Here is a 15,565-nt window from a genome sequence, read left to right on the forward strand (position 1 = left end):
GTTTTTATTGTCTTACATCTCAAATACTTGCTGCAAGTAGGTGTGGTGAGAATCAATCAATAAATGAAAAATCAGTTTTCCCATAGATAGAGAATTGCATGAGCCATCATTAGCACATTCCTTTGAGCTGGAAGCATAAAGTATTGTTTTGGTGCTTACCTCCGACATACTGCAGGTGAATAGTAATCTGTTTGCAAATATTCTACAAACAAGTAATACCAGTAAGCTGACAAGAAGAAGAAATATCTTGGAATTTCAATTAGTAGGAAAGTGAATCTAGAGACAGTGAGGCGATGTCAGAAAGCCCTTGTGTTCAAAGAGAAGTAATTTGAGAAATGGGGTTTCAAAAGCAGTGGCTGATTAATTGACTTGCAAATCATTAATCATAAGCCTTAATCTTGATGCCTTGGGGGGATGGGGCGGGGACAGTTACTAATTTGTCTACCACACCTCAGCAAACCTGGGTGGGTTGTTCGTTTCTGTGAAAGGGGCGCTGGGAAATTCTTGGAACCTGATGGCAGGATTGAAAGTAGCTGGGGAGGAGGGAGGGGGGGATGCTGTCACAGGGATAACGGCTCCAGGCGACAATGAAGTTGACCTGATTCCTAAGTAGTCCTCTCTTCTAGCTTTCCCTCCTTCTCACAAAATTCATGGAATTCCTAAGCTTCAATCTAGATAGGCGGTTCTCAGCCCTGTCTGCACATTAGAATCTCTTCAGTTTTTTTGTTTGTTTTTTTAAATAACATGGGCCCTATTCTAATTCAGTGGGTTTGGGGTAAGGCCTGAGATTCAGTATTTTCTTAACCTGCCCAGATAATTCTAGTATGCGGTTCTGTTGAGAGAAGCATGATAGAGTCCAAGGTCAAGGTCAAGAATGGTAAGGAGGTGTCAATGTTGAGCCCGCCCTGGTACTGAGCGGCTGCCTGGGCTCCGTGCTGAGGGCCTGCGGTGCATCTGGCTGAGCAGGAAGGAGTGCTGGGATCAGCCCTTGCTGTCAGCCGCGTGTCCTCGGTGCTATCTAATCCCTTCAGATTCAGATGAAGAAAGAGGCACAGAGAAGGAAGAAAGTCCAGAGTCGTTCAGTGAACCAAAGATCAAGTCCATGTCTCCTGGATTCCTGTAATCTCTGCTTTTAACAAGTTCTATTACTCAAGACCCCCATCACTGCGGCCCGTCCTTCACCCCTGCTGTGGTCCAGGGCCAGAGGACTGGTTCTCTGGCCCCACTGATCACACCAGACCTCAGCTCATAACCTGTCCTCATGTGTCTTCTGACACCTGTAACTTAGGACACCAGGTGGGCGATTACGTGGGCACAGGGAGTGCTGAGACTGGAGGATGCTGGGATCCATCCGTGTGGTAAAGGTGCTGTCACAACCAGTACAGAGGTGAGGAGTTGCTTTGTCAAAGTGGACGAGGGTCACATTGCAGATGAAGACACAGAACACATCATGATTTTGAGGAGGCTGGAGGCTCAGTGAAGGCTGTGTTGTTCACAGCTTTCTCCCCAGCCCCTCACATGATGCTAGGTGCAGAGAGGGGACCCAGAAAATATTTGTTGAATGAGTCAGTGGTCTTAAATACAGGGGGTGGGACCTGGCCTCAAAGACCAGGGCAGGAGTGAGGGGGGAGAGGAAATGTGAGGAGTGCAGCTCTATAGGGGCCGTAAGAGGGACTGGCTGGCTGATTGATGCCTGATCCTGACGCTTGCTTGATGTTCCAGAAGGGTAAGGATGGACTGATCTCTCTTGTTCTCCAGGACATCTCTAGCATAGCTACCTTATGACTTTCGTGGATCTTAGGTAATGTTACCTTCATTGGCCCTTCCTACCATAATAGGTTTTCATGGGTTTTAAAAATTTCATTTTTTTCTGATGTGAGGAAAAAAATTGAAATTTTCTTTGACCCTGAAAGTTCTTTTTCTTCTGATTTTAGGACCCTAGGCACTGTGCCTATGACACCTGATGGATGACTCGGCCCTGATCCCCAGTACATAGCACAGTGCTGGACACATGAAGATCTGATGGACAGATGGATGGATGGGTGGATTTGTAAAATTAATATTTAGGCCAGGTCTAAGTGGGAAAAAAACCTGTGCAGTTTTCCCAGGACACTTTTCTTTTTTAATGTCTGTAGCACCTACCATAGGGGCTGACATAGAACACCCTTTTAGTGTGTGAGCAAATGATTCCAAATGGAATAATGTGGTATTGTTTTAGGAATTCTCACAGTGTGTATTGTGGTCCTGATATATCCTTATTTGTAGTAATGTGTCCACAGCTACATTTTCCTACCATCCATCCACCCATCTATCATCTACCCATCCATCATCCATCCACCCACCCATCATTCTCCATCCATCCTCCATCCATCTATCCATCCACCATCTATCCGTCCATCCATCCATTCTCCATCCCTCAATTTATCCATCCATCCATCCATCCATCCATCCCTCCATCCATCCTCCATCCATCATCTATCCATCCATCCATCCATTTATCTATTCATCTATCCATCATACGCTATCCATTTATCTATCTGTCCATCCATCCATTCTCCATCCCTCAATTTATCCATCCATCCATCCATCTCTCCATCCATCCTCCATCCATCATCTATCCATCCATCCATCCATTTATCTATTCATCTATCCATCATACTCTATCCATTTATCCATCCATCCATCCATTTATCTTCCTTCCTTCCATCCATCCATCCATCTTCCAGACAGTCAGTCAACAATTTGGTGGGTGGCTTCTCTGTGCCAGGCATGATATAGTATTAAATTCTAGGGATATGCTAGAAAACAAAATAGACATGGCATATGTATGATTATAAAACTGTGCTGAATGTTAGGAAAAAAGTAACACTGAGCCCGTAGCTTGAATGGGGTGTGGTGAGAGGGAGTGGGTGCCTGAACCAGTCTGGGGAGGGCCCTTAGGGAAGAATTCCCTGAAAATGGAAAGCAGATGAGGGGTTAAGAAGGGAAAAGGAGAGAGAGCATTCCTGGCATCTGGAACAGCAGGAGCAAAGGCCAAGGGTGGAGGGAGCATGGTACATTTGCAGTATGGAGGGAAGGTGGGTGTGGCTGGAGTGCAGGCAAGGGCCGGGGAGAACTGTCTGCCATTGGACTCCAGAGGAGGATAGAGTCAGATCATGCAGGGCTTTGGGAGCCACAGAAAGGCATTTGGAATTTACCTTGAAAGTAAAGTGGAGTCTAGTCAAGGAACTGGGTTATGTTTAAATCTACTCTTGAGAGAATTCAGAAAAAAAAATCTTTAAATATAGAAAACATACAACACAATTATTATAGTCTTTGTTAAGACCATTATCTGATTCTTGCATAAACTACAAAGCCAGTTTCCTTGAGCATCCATTTAGAAACTCATTATTGCTTAATTAAATACCCATTCTATTAATTCTTTTCAATGTTTTAACCCCATTATGTAATTCAAGATGGAAAATTAAATAGATTAAAATGAAATAGTACCATTTTATATTTCTATAGCAATGCTCACTTTGTGATTTAAAAACAATAGACAGACATTAATTTAGCATACAAGAGCAGAAAGAATTATTGATTGTAACATTACTTCCTTTAATTGGAAAAAATAGATAAAGTCACTTTTCTGTTAAACTGTGTGGCAAATCTAATACCAGACGCAAAATATATTTTTACATAATCAGTGTGGGTGACCGGCTTGGGACATACTGAGGCTCATTAGCTCTCTCCCCTTGTATTCAGAACTGAGTATTTCATTCTGCTTTCTTTGACAATGAGGGGTGAGTTTTGTGATGGACATTTAGGAAGAGAATGCCTGGACCTTCCAGAAAGGTCATCCATCACCAGGGGGAAGGGGGACTTCCATTTTATTTTACACCAAGAATAAATGCTCTTCCTCATTGAGCAAATGGTTGATTTTACGTTAAGGTTAACCTGAAATTGGAAATAATGATCATCAGGGTAGAAAGCCACAGCTAGGGAAGAAGTGACAGTGTGTGACTTTAAGGGACTGGACATCTATAAGCTTGCATGCCTGATGACTAGAGTCCAGGTTCATGAACTGTCATCCATGATGTTTCATGGATGGTGAACTTGAAAAGTTGGGATGTAGTCATTTGGGCCCTGGCTTTGGGAAATTAAAAGATAAGGTCCCAGAAAATTTTATAAACTTGAATTTCTATTTGTGAGGTTAAAAGCGTGGGGGAGACATCATCAGTAATTTAACTTGCAAACAATTTTATGAGTCTATGTTTACATAAAGGATAGAACTCATTGGAAAAATCAGATCTCTTGCTGATAGCCTAACAGGTAGAAACTGTGATTGCTAGGAATAAGCTAATACATTTAAAGATCCTGACACAGGCACCTGGCTGGCTCAGTCGTTAAGCGTCTGCCTTCGGCTCAGGTCATGATCCCAGGGTCCTGCGATTGAGCCCCGCATCGGGCTCCCTGCTCAGCAGAGAGCCTGCTTCTCCCTCTCCCACTCCCCCTGCTTGTGTTCCCTCTCTCACTATGTCTCTCTCTGTCAAATAAATAAATAAAATCTTAAAAAAAAAAAAAAGGATCCTGACACATTGCTTGGCATAGGGAAAAGAATCAGTATTTGTTAGTGAGGATGATGATGATGGATTTTGTTTTGTACCATATGAAATTCTTACTAGTAAATTGGAGGATATGGCTCAAACCCCTGTGACTCTTTCTGTTCTTATCATGGACTGCCTTTTAATGTATAATTTATATAGATACCTCATATCCCTGAAATTCCTGTGGAAATGCTCTTCTCTTTTCAGTTATGTGTATCTGACACTCACATGACTTGCTTATCCCTGATTTGCTCTAACAACAGGACTTTATTGCCAAGGCAAATGATGTTAACCTACAGCACCCACATTTAGAAGGGATAGCTGTATTAGATATCTGGTTTCCTTCTATCTATGATTAGGATTCACCCCAGGATATAGAAAAATGAAAGAATTCCTTCTAGTAAATATCCTTTAAGTGTCTACTGCATGCCGAGGGGTCCACCAGAGGCAGGAAATATAGCAGTAAATGAAAGGGACACTATTCTCTCCCCTCAGGGGCTTGTAGCTGATTGCCACATTTCCTCCCACTCACCTCCTTTCTTTATATGTTTTGTTGACCTATGACATATCCAAATATTTTGTTTCCTACCATTTCTCCACTCTCATACATCCAAGGCTGTACCTGTGGCCAATTACGGGTGCTTTTACATTTGGGCATGATTTAGTTTCCAGCTAATGGCCATTTCAATAAATGGTGCTGGATCATTTGTATATCCATGTGGAGAGAACAATGAATCTTGATCCCTACCTCACACCATACACAACATGTGTAAGGTAAAACTATAGAGGTTTTAGAAGAAAACATAGGGGGACATTTTATTTCAGCTTACAGTTAATGTTTATGGGCACTATATATATATATACACACACACACACATATATATGTATATATATGTAATATAATGTGTAAAATATTTTTAATATATAAAATAATACAAAAATATAAAATGTAATTATGTATGTGAAGTTCACATAATAGAACATATATAATATTTAAACAAAAATTTAACAAGTACACAGAGTTCTAAATAAAGTTCATTCAGTATTTTAAAGAAGCCTTTATGTCTATGAAATGATTAACAACAGAGACCCACAAGAGACTCTGAAGGTGCTTGGCTGAAAAAGCTTCAGCCAGCCCTCAAGAACTGGACCTAGGGCGCCTGGGTGGCTCAGATGGTTGAGCGTCTGCCTTCGGCTCAGGTCATGATCTCAGGGTCCTGGGATCGAGTCCCACATCGGGCTCCCTACTCCTTGGGAGCCTGCTTCTCCCTCTGCCTCTCTCTCTCTCTCTCTCTCATGAATAAATAAATAAAATCTTTAAAAAAAGTAAAAAAAAAAAAAAAGAACTGGACCTATTGAGTCCTTCCCTAGCCATACCCCAATAGGACATGCACAGACAGGCCCCCAAATGACTACAGAACCAAGATGGGAGGAGGACATTCAGGAACCCACCAGACCATAATGGCCACAGACATTGGTATATTTGACTCTTTTCTCCACCTAGTTAAAATTCTGTCATCTCTAAATACCCCTTTCTCTTTGAAGATGAGGAGTGGTGCCAGAGCTTTGGTTTTTAACACTCATGGAAGACAATTCACACAGTGAGAAGTAAATCAGAAGCTAGAGCTCAGGCTCCCAACAAGCAGAGACAGCTTGGGGCATGCCCCTCCCAACTGTGGCTTCTGGAGAATGAGGTTCTTGTCTCTGATTTTTCAAAATGCCAGATCTTTCATAAGATGAGAACACTATAAGTAGACATTAAATTTTAGGATTTTTTTTTTTTTTTGAGAGAGAGAGCATATGTGAGCATATGCATGCATGAGTGGAGGGTGGGGAGCACAGAGGGAGAGGGAGAGGGAAAGAATTTTAAGCAGACTTCATGCTCAGCGTGGGGCACACCGCGGGGCTTGATCCCAGGAGCCATGAGATCATGACCTGAGCCGAAGCCAAGAGTTGGACGCTTAACTGACTGAGCCACCCAGGTGCCCCATTTTGGGCTCATTTTTATCTGTGGAATGTGCCAGTGTACATGTGTCTGAGAATAGTGGCCAGGTCTTCTCTCTTCTCACTGAGAAAAAGGCAAGTGAACTAATTGTAGTTTAAATGGCAGAAACAATAGAATTCTACATGGTGGAGGTCAGTCTTCCTTTTCTGAGGATCCTTAAAGAAGATCCCAGCCCCTACTGAGAAGAGTGTTCTAGGAGGCCATTTGTGTCATGGGATCCCAGCTTTCTTGGCCAGAGCTGACTGGACCCAGAAGTGGTACCTAACTCACAGATGACCAATCCATTGTCTGCTTCATGAACAATCAGATGTTTCTCTAAGAATGTGAACTCAGAGAAATAGGGGCTATAATCAGAGAGTAAAGAGTCCTCAAATCCTAAGTTTCTGAGTAGTTGAGCATGGGGTGACCTTTTTTTTGTCCCTCAGACACCAATGACTAGATGCATAGAGAGGCAAAAGAGTAGGCACACTGATGGTAAAACAGAGAGATCCCAGGGCACTCAAAAGACAAAAGACAGATGAGGAAGCATCCTTGGTCTCCCACTGGTTTTCTAGCCCTGCCCCCATGCCCACGAGGTTCTCTGCACCTCTTGTCTGCTGGATGTTTCTGGGCCTGTCAACGGCCCCATCTTCACCTGCCACATTAAGTGGGTTTCTGCTCCTAATGGAGCCCTGGGGAAACCAATTCTGGCGGATGTCTGCCATTCTTAGCAAGTAAATGTAGCCTTTTTTGATGAAGATTTGGGTTCCACACATGTGTCCTCAAGTATCTTTTTGCACCTTGCTATGGAGAATTTCAAACATTTATAAAAGCAGCCAGAATAAAGAGCCCTATGTGCCCATCATCAGGCTTCAGAGATTTTCAACTCGTGCCCCCCTGTGCTTCAGCTACACACCCACGTCTCCCCATTCCTGTATTATCTGGAACAAATCCCAGACGTATCATTGTATCTGTAAATATGTCATTGTGTGTCTCTAAAAGATAAAGACTCTTTTTAAGAAAACATAATCAAAGTCCTATCTTGTCCAACTAACATTAATTTCTTCTGATAATTACTGTTTTTCTTTTATGCCAAATACTTTGATAAAACCATTTGCATGTTCTCTCTATTATGGAAAGAGAGAGTACCTACCAGCTCTGGGAAAGGACAGTCATAAAGGGGCCTATTAAACTTCTCCATGTGTTGCCAGAGTTTTCTTAGTTAAATGTTTCAGGCAGGTGAAGAAATGCAAATGGTTCAACAATAATAAGGAACAACAGCTCAACAACAAAGCAACCTGCTCCTGAGCGAAGGGCACTCTCCAAGATTCACTGGCATCCCAGGCAATGTGGTTCTCAATCTGAGGTTCACAAACATCCTCCTGGGCTGAAAGGAGAGCTCTGTGCCTGGAGGGCTGCCATCTGTGGGTCCCCTTTCACCAAGAGGAGAGGCTGAGCATCCCCCGCTTTCTGGCTGTAAAGGGGCAGGGGGATGGGCCAATGGGCAAGAGAGGGAGACGATATTCACTGAGCTTTCTGGTGGGAGTCATTCCCTTTTCCCGCCCAGTGCACATGTCTCTGTCGGCTCATTCCCCACGAGGAGTTTCCACGTGTTGCAGACACATCGGAGGGGCTGAGTCAATGACTTTCGAGGACAATGCCCAGCCAGGCCTCCTCCCTGGGGGCCCGGCAGTGCACCTGCTGATGCGCATTTTCTTCCTCTCCATGATCTTGCCTGAGGAGGCTTGTCCACTCTGCCAAATACACACATCTACGCGTGTGACTAAAGAAATGAGTTTTCAGGAAGAAGCAGCTTTGATAACAAAATGTGGCTTTTCCTCCATGAAACAAAATCATGAAGACACATAGCCACTGAAGCCCGACCGGAAACTAATGAGGTCGAGTAGTGGTTGTCAAACTGTGTTCCTGGGAACCAAGGACGTTCAAGGGATGGTACAGGAGTATCAGGTATTTTCCCCCCAAACAGTAAGCCTTAAACAGCTTGGATCATGTTTTGTCTGTTTGGTATATTAGATTTCACGCTCAAGATTTTGCCCGAAAAAAAATGTTTTGCTGTAAAAAGAAGTTTGCAAATCACTGCCTTAGGGAATATGGTACAATAAATATTACATCAGATAAAGAGAGAAAAATTAAAAACAAGGAGCAAATAGGCCCATATTCTTTCTTTTCTGAATGCCAGGTGTGGACACATTATTCCGTCTGACAGTAGCATCTCTCCCTCACCAGAGTTTCTCTCTTTAAAAAATGAAAGAGAAAGAAAAACACATTTGTACATCTGACGAGATAATTGGAAATAGTTTAATTTTGAGATATGCATCCAGCCACCAACATTTGAATCGGGATAAAGAATGATTTTTTTAGGAAAGCAATCGCATGGTCTGCTCCAAAGACTTTAGAATTGGGTTAATGCAATTCTGCATGTTTGTAGGAGTGGGAACTTCAGTTGAGTGGGGCAATTTTGGGTCTACCTCTGATTCATGGGTAAATCCTCTAATGTCTCTGAGTCTCTGTTTGACTACCTGAGATGTAGGGCATTGGATTAGAGCAATAGGTTCTTAACACTCATTACATGTTAGAATCGTTTGCAAACCCTTAAAAACTTCACATTCACAGGTTTTTCTTGGGCGGAGTCCAGGCATTGGTATTCCCCAAAGTCCCCCATATGATTCCGCTGAGCAGCCATGGCTGAGCACAACAGCTTGAGATGACTTTAAGGTCCCCTCCTGGTGTTACGATCAGGCATTAAGGGAGCTTCGTGATCCCCTCCAGCTCACGTTGGGTCCTAACAGATGAAGACCCTGTTGTGAGAGCCAAAGGATGCCACTGTGGAGAACCTTGAGAACTCTTACTTCTACGCTCATGGGGTCATAGGAGGTGCTAAGAAGAGCAGTGGAATACATTTATTTGCCAATGAAAATAAAGGGCTAGCGCCCGGAGGTCACGGTTTTCATTGTCTCGAACACGAATCCGGTGCCCATTAACAGTTACCGCATTCCCCTCTGTCTGCCCCTAACAACCATGAATCTGCTTTCTGTCTCCGTGGATTTACTATTACATTTCATACAGATGGAATCATGCAACAGGTGGCCTTTTGTGTCTGGCTTCTTGCACTGAGCAGAGTGCTTTCAAGGCTGGGCCATGTTGTAGCAGACGTCGGTACTTCGTTCCTTTTTGTGGATGAATACTATTCCACTGTGTGGACAGACCACAGCTTATATACCCCTTTATCTGCTGATCAACATGTGGGTTATTTCCACTTTTTGGCCATTATGACTAACGCTGCTATGAATGCTCATGTACGAGGTGTGGTGTGGACTTGGGTTTTCCTTCTCGTGGGTAGACAGCTAGGAGTGGACGAGCTGGGATGTGCAGTGACTCCATGTTGGCGGGGGTGTGGATTGAAGTCGTTTGTCAACATGCGTCTAGCACTTACGCTCCCCCTTTCAGACACATGGGGCTGTGTCCTGCTGGCTGGCGTCCAGAGCCCATTGCCTCCTGGTCCCGTGGGAGGAGAAGCTATCCTTGAGAATAAGGCCTCCCCCTTTAATTGGCACGAGGTTTGGGAAGGAGAAGTATCTATGAGACTCTTATCTCTTTCCATCCTTTGGCCAACCCACTTGGAGCAGCCCCCTCTTTTTCACTTTGCACGGGGTACTCCTCAGGGTAACACAGACATGACACAGCCCCCTGGAACTCATGGAGGACAAGCCTTCCTCCCTTCAAGCCACCTGCAGCTGGTTCTAACCGGAGAAGGTATGTTTTTAATCTCCTGAGCTCTGGGAAAATCGACACACTTGGTTAGGCTCCTGATGCTAACACCCCAGTACAAATAAGGACAAGAGAAACCTTCTGCTTTCATTACAAGGGATTTGTACAAATTCATACATGGAATTGACTTACAGCTTCTAATTTATATTTAAATCCCAAACGTCTTAGTCAGAAGAAACTGCTCTATATCCATCGTCTGTGTCTGCATTGCTGATTCGTGCTTCAAATAGACCCCACGGGCCCGACTGTAATTCCCATCGGCACATCCACATACTTCTTCCCAGAGGTGGCTTATGGAGTTTCTGAGAACACCGGAGTCCCACAGGGAGAAGAGACGGATGGGGATCATTCCCTTGGGAATCAGACCCGATGAGAGACGGAGGATGAGAAAAATCATTCTCTGTCCTTTCCCTGCTCTGATACCAGGATGGAGGGACAACAGAAGTCTGTGTGGGGACAAGGGTGCCCGATGACATTCCCTCGCATTGACAAAGACAAACGAGGAAAGTTTCTTATGTTTAACGCCACAGGGAGCTCTATCATCTGTTGGCTGTGTGACTTTGGTCAAGAAACAACCTCTCTGTGCCTTGATTTTCTCATCTGCAAAATGAAAATAAGAGTACGTACTCCGATGGGATTATTATGATGATTAAGAGAGAATATCTGTAAAGGTTTAGAGGCACTCCTGACACTTAGCAACATAGGGCCATTGTTACCATGAACACAGACAAAATGAACAAAGAAATAAAGCTCGTTACCACGCACATCACCATAAGGAACACGACCAAAGAAATTAACTTGGCTCTTTCGGGAGTTTTTTGGTTACAGTAGCCTAGTCTTGCTAAATAATGTTTCAATATAAAGCTCCCTTGTCACATAAACTACTTAGAGTTGGTGCCACTTAGAATCAAAAGTGTCCTGACCGATACTTCTTATTCCCTGATTGCAGTTTTTTTTAAAGATTTAATTAATTTGACAGAGAGCGAGCGAGAGCGAGAGTGAGAGAGAGAGAGAGAGAGAGTGCGCACAAGCAGGGGAAGGGGCAGGCAGAGGGAGAATCAGGCCCCCTGCTGAGCAGGGAGCCCCATGTGGAGCGCGATCCTAGGACCCTGGGATCATGACCTGAGCTTAAGGCAGACGCTTAACCGACTGAACCACCCAGGTGTCCCCTGATCATATTTTCAATCTAACTTACGGTTTCTCAACCTCAGCACTATTGACACTTTGGGTTGGATGATGATTTGTTGGGTGGGGCTGCCCTGTGCCTGGTAAGATGCGCAGCAGCCTCCCTGGCCTCTCTCCACTAGATGCCAGGAACACCCATGCTGCAATCATCAAAAGCCAGACATTGCCAGATGTCCCGGTGGGGCGTGTGCATGTACGTGTGCGTGTGTGTGTGAATTCCTCCCTGGCTGAGAGTCACTAATCTAGCTCAACCAGGCCAGGGGCTCCCCGTAAGTATCTGCCTCTAAATGACAGCTCACCAGTTCCCCCGGACAAGATTTGTCATCATGCTGGTCCCAGGCAGAAGTCTCAGAGGAAAACACTGAAATAGCATGATAACATTTTCTGGAGTAACTGAACCAGACATTGCCAGGAACACATTCAAGGGTAAAACCGAAGACTATAATTATTATGAAAATTATTGATGTAGTTTTCATTGCTATACAATTTTTGAATTAGCAACTGATAATCCCTTTTATGAAAGAAGAAAGGTAGTTTTTCTTGCTTTCCATTCTTCCTGACACTTGTCCGCCTTTCCCTTTCAATCAGCATGCTCCAGGCCTGTGTGTGGCCAGTGGACTCAGGCCTCCACACACAGACCTGGGGGCTGCAGCCAGGCTGCAAGGAAGGACGCCTGGGCCTGACAGGGGGCGGTCCTGTCCCCCCAGGGGCGTTCTCAATGGGCCTCAGAAAAATGAGTTGCATTTTCCATTTGGGCCAGTTGGAGCTGTACTCAGACTCAAGCCTATGGGGCAATGAGGGATTATTGCCTGCAGCCCAGTGCTTCTCCCCGTTCTTGAAACCCTCTCGACTGGAAGCGTGGGCCTTGGGCCAGGGGCCTGGGCCTCACCTGGGAGCCAGTTAAAAACCCAGAGTCGGGGCAGCCCCGTAGACCTTCGGAACCAGATCCCAGGTGACAGGGTGCTGAGTCAGTCTGAGAAGTTGCTCCCAAGCTCTTCTGCCTACAGCTGCCCTCCCTCTCTGCCGTCCTTGCTGGTGACCCCGAGGCCAGAAAGACCAGGGATACCTTGGCCGTAAACTCAGCAGCCTGGCCTCAACACCGTCTCCTGGTGCTTCTGTGCTCTGGCCAGAGGACCTGGCTCCTTCCTGCCCAGTGTGAGCTGCACCCGGGGTTGGGTGGGGGCATCCCCATCTCCTCCTCAGGCCTGTCCCTAGTCCCTTACCCTCCTCTCTCCTCTCAGGTCTGTAAACACACTCGAGACCCTTCAGTTAAGAAAACCAAGCAGTGCAACAAAGGAAGAACAGCCTCAACTCTGTCCCTCTCACCTCCCCACCAAGAGGGGCCTGCATTTCCCCCCCTGCCCTCCCACTGAGCAGGTGCAGACACTACGTCCACAGTTGCTGGGAGGGCTGTGGACCCCGGAAATAAGCCGCGGACATTTATTTGCAATCAAGGAACAATGTAATTGGTCAATGTTGAGATGTAATTATTGGAGAAAACATCCTGTTCAAGATTTCTTATTGGGTCTGTTGAATAGGGGCCAAGGAAGGTTTTCGTGGGACCCTCATCCCTGCCCCCTGCCCCCCAGCAGGCAAGACAGGCCCCTCCCAGTGTTGCTCCACCTACCTGGGCTGCTGCACCTGAGGGCTGGGGTGGGGGGGGTGAGGGTGGGGTGGGGGTGGGGGGGTGGTGTGAGGAGGGGAAGGGGGCTGGGATTTGGATATGGGAAACAGGAACTCTCAGAGAGTTCAGGAATTTTAAGTAAAGGTGACATTTCCAGCTTGACTTTTCCCTGCCAAGTGACAGGGTGGGACAGTGGGAATTGCCAGGTGGCATGGAGAGAGTTCGGGGGAGAGAGAGAAGCTAAGGGGGAGAGAGGGGAGCTAGAGATATAGAGCACACACAGAAATAGAGAGAGAGGGATGGGATGAGGGGAAAGAGAGGAGGAAGGAGAGAGGGGGAGAGAGGGAGGGGAGAGGGAGGGAGAGACACAGAAATAGAGAGGGAGAGAGAGAGGGAGTGGGGGAGGGGGAGAGAGGAAAAGGAGTGGGGAGGGGGGAGAGGGAGGGAGAGAGGGGAGAGGAGGAGAGAGGGAGGAGGAGAGAGGAAGGAGGAGAGAGGAAGGAGGAGAGAGGAAGGGGCACAGAGGGAGGGGAAGAGGGGAGGGGGAAAGGGAGGGAGAGAGGGGAGAGGGAGGGGGAGAGAGGAAGGAGGAGGAGAGGAAGAGGGAGAGAGAGGGAGGAGGAGAGAGGAAGGGGGAGGGGGGGAGCAAGGAAGGGGGAGAGAAGGAGGAGGAGAAAGGGAGGACGGGAGGGGGAGGGGAGGGAGACGAGGAGGGAGGCTGGGGAGACCCAGAAGACACAGCCTTACAGAAGAAAAAGCACTAGAGGCAGAGCAAGCAGGAGAGGGAGAGAGGAAGAGCGGGGAGAGGTAAAGACAGAAAGTGAAGGCAGAAGTGGGCAGAGGGGGAGGGAGAGCAGAAGATGAGGGGGGTGGTGTAAGGTCTCGATGTCGCTTTTTTTAAATAAGAAAATTTGGGCAAATCCAGAGCTGTGTTCTCGCCTTTTCAGCATTCCCAGGGGCCTGTGTCAGTAGACACGGAGAACGGAAATTTCCATATCAATAGAAACCCCGCGGTTCAAGCCTACAGTCTGATCACTTCCAGCAACAACAATGCAGATTGAGAACCAGGATCAGATGGAGAACCAGGATACATGGCTAAGCCCAGGGTGGAGGGTGACGGTGACCACTGTCACCCCCAAGAAAGACACCGGCACTTCCTGGGCCCTGGCATCACCCTTAGTAACTACCATAACGTCGAATCTTTTCACAACAGTTTCTAAAATCAGCGGGTTAGGCAAATTTGGACCCCCCCAAAAAGCGACCCTTAGAAGTCTCCCTGAGTCTGCAGGGCTCTCATGGCCCCGGGAGGGCGGTTCGCCCCTTGTAGGGAAAATCCATGCGTGAGTCCAAGAACATCCGGCCAGACGGGTACAAGCTAAATGTCTGGGGGATGAGTCCTCTGTGTCTTCCTTCCAAGGTCCCCAGGTGTGGGCTTCCAGGGTCCCCTTTACCCGTTTATTTGTTGCCTTTACACAGTCCTGAATCCAAACTACTCCTTGAGGCAATATTTAAGGACAGGTCGTCAATCAGGGAGCCAACCAAAATTTGTGGTCTGGAGCCTCTGGCCACCTGATGTGAAGTTTGCGTCTGTGATGCGTCTCGGAGGGTGGCCCGCCCTTGGCCAGGGAACAGGGACCGTGACAGAAGTGGTGGCAGCTCCCTTTCTGGGCCAGCTGTGGGGCTGACTGGCCGCGCACACCCCCCCCCCCCAAACTGAATCTCTTCCTATTTGGCTGGAGCCCACCACTCTGGACGGCACTTTTCTTCATGTCACAGATAGGACGGTGGTCGAGGGTGACAAGATGGGCCATTCTGGGGGCCCACATTCCAGAGATCCCTGAACATGGAAGAACCCATGACCTCCTTTCCTCTGTCAAGCATGGTAACTTCTGGATGCAACACAGTCCCTTGACCGGGAGACTTCAAGGAAGCTCAGAAGTGACTTGATGCGACACACACAACACGCACGCGCACGCTGCTGCAGGAAGGGTCAACGGTCCAGTGTGGTTGCCATGGCAGCACAAGTGAAGAGAGAAGCCTTCCCTAGCGAAGCACAGAGGTGAGCCTCCTTCCGTAACCTGTGTGCAACCTTCTGCTTTCTGCATTCGGGGCGTGGGAGGAAGGCTCACGTAATTTCCTCCCCAAGGAAGACAGGAGGCCCGAAGTCACCCGGCGAGGGGCAGACCTCCAGGCCCTCCCGGGAACAGAAGAAAAGGAAAGGCTCGAGGCCAGCGAGTTCTAGAGCTCATGAGCAGGTGCCGGGGCCAAGCGGGCTCTGCCTTCCTCTGACATAACACGCAGCTAGAAAAGAGGCCACCACGGCAGGGGGGTTGCATGGCTCCAGATTTGGGGAACAGGCTGTAGGAGGGGGATTTGGCTGAACGGCGCAAAGTGAAA

At 46.9% G+C, this 15,565-nt stretch overlaps 1 protein-coding gene across 3 annotated transcripts in view; it reads right to left on the minus strand.

Moving 5' to 3' along the window:
• Positions 1 to 15,565, minus strand: part of CDH13 (cadherin 13) — a 1,400,946-nt gene that overhangs the window by 107,376 nt on the left and 1,278,005 nt on the right. The window lies entirely within an intron of this gene.

Source organism: Halichoerus grypus, chromosome 15 (assembly GCF_964656455.1).
Source record: "Halichoerus grypus chromosome 15, mHalGry1.hap1.1, whole genome shotgun sequence".
Classification (NCBI taxonomy): Eukaryota; Metazoa; Chordata; class Mammalia; order Carnivora; family Phocidae; genus Halichoerus; species Halichoerus grypus.